Source organism: Limulus polyphemus, unplaced genomic scaffold, assembly GCF_000517525.1.
Source record: "Limulus polyphemus unplaced genomic scaffold, Limulus_polyphemus-2.1.2 Scaffold5651, whole genome shotgun sequence".
Lineage (NCBI taxonomy): Eukaryota > Metazoa > Arthropoda > Merostomata > Xiphosura > Limulidae > Limulus > Limulus polyphemus.
In genome coordinates, this window is record NW_013671261.1 from 12,005 (window position 1) to 13,401 (window position 1,397).

The 1,397-nt window shown below is 31.9% G+C and overlaps 1 protein-coding gene across 1 annotated transcript in view; it reads left to right on the plus strand.

The window, feature by feature from the left end:
* LOC111089239 overlaps positions 1 to 1,397 on the plus strand; it is a 12,772-nt gene that overhangs the window by 8,674 nt on the left and 2,701 nt on the right. The gene's annotated exons all lie outside the window — the stretch shown is intronic.

A 1,397-nucleotide genomic window follows, 5' to 3' on the forward strand; every position in this document is an offset into this window, starting at 1 on the left:
CGTGTTATTATTGGTTGTACTGTTTGTAATTAAACAGTGTGGTGTTATTATTGGTTGTACTGTTTGTAGTTAAACAGTGTCGTGTTATTATTGGTTGTACTGTTTGTAATTAAACAGTGTGATGTTATTATTGGTTGTGCTGTTTGTAGTTAAACAGTGTGGTGTTATTTTTGCTTGTGCTGTTTGTAGTTAAACAGTGTGGTGTTATTATTGGTTGTACTGTTTGTAGTTGAACAGTGTGGTGTTTTTATTGGTTGTACTGTTTGTAGTTAAACAATGCGATGTTATTATTGGTTGTACTGTTTGTAGTTAAACAGTGCGGTGTTATTATTGGTTGTACTGTTTGTAGTTAAACAGTGTGGTGTTATTATTGGTTGTACTGTTTGTAATTAAACAGTGTGGTGTTTTTATTGGTTGTATTATTACTAGTTGAACAATGCGAAGTTATTATTGGTTGTACTGTTTGTAATTAAACAGTGTGGTGTTTTTATTGGTTGTATTGTTACTAGTTGAACAGTGTGATGTTATTATTGGTTGTACTGTTTGTAGTTGAACAGTGTGGTGTTATTATTGGTTGTATTATTACTAGTTGAACAGTGTGGTGTTATTTTTGCTTGTGCTGTTTGTAGTTAAACAGTGTGGTGTTATTATTGGTTGTACTGTTTGTAGTTAAACAGTGTGGTGTTATTATTGGTTGTACTGTTTGTAGTTAAACAGTGTGGTGTTTTTTATTGGTTGTATTGTTACTAGTTGAACAGTGTGATGTTATTATTGGTTGTACTGTTTGTAGTTGAACAGTGTGGTGTTATTATTGGTTGTACTGTTTGTAGTTAAACAGTGTGGTGTTATTATTGGTTGTACTGTTTGTAGTTAAACAGTGTGGTGTTATTATTGGTTGTACTGTTTGTAGTTGAACAGTGTGGTGTTATTATTGGTTGTACTGTTTGTAGTTGAACAGTGTGGTGTTATTATTGGTTGTATTATTACTAGTTGAACAATGTGATGTTATTATTGGTTGTGCTGTTTGTAGTTAAACAGTGTCGTGTTATTATTGGTTGTGCTGTTTGTAGTTAAACAGTGTCGTGTTATTATTGGTTGTACTGTTTGTAATTAAACAGTGTGGTGTTATTATTGGTTGTATTGTTACTAGTTGAACAGTGTGGTGTTATTATTGGTTGTACTGTTTGTAGTTAAACAATGCGAAGTTATTATTGGTTGTACTGTTTGTAATTAAACAGTGTGGTGTTATTATTGGTTGTATTATTACTAGTTGAACAGTGTGATGTTATTATTGGTTGTGCTGTTTGTAGTTAAACAGTGTGGTGTTATTATTGGTTGTACTGTTTGTAGTTAAACAGTGTCGTGTTATTATTGGTTGTATTATTACTAGTTGTAAC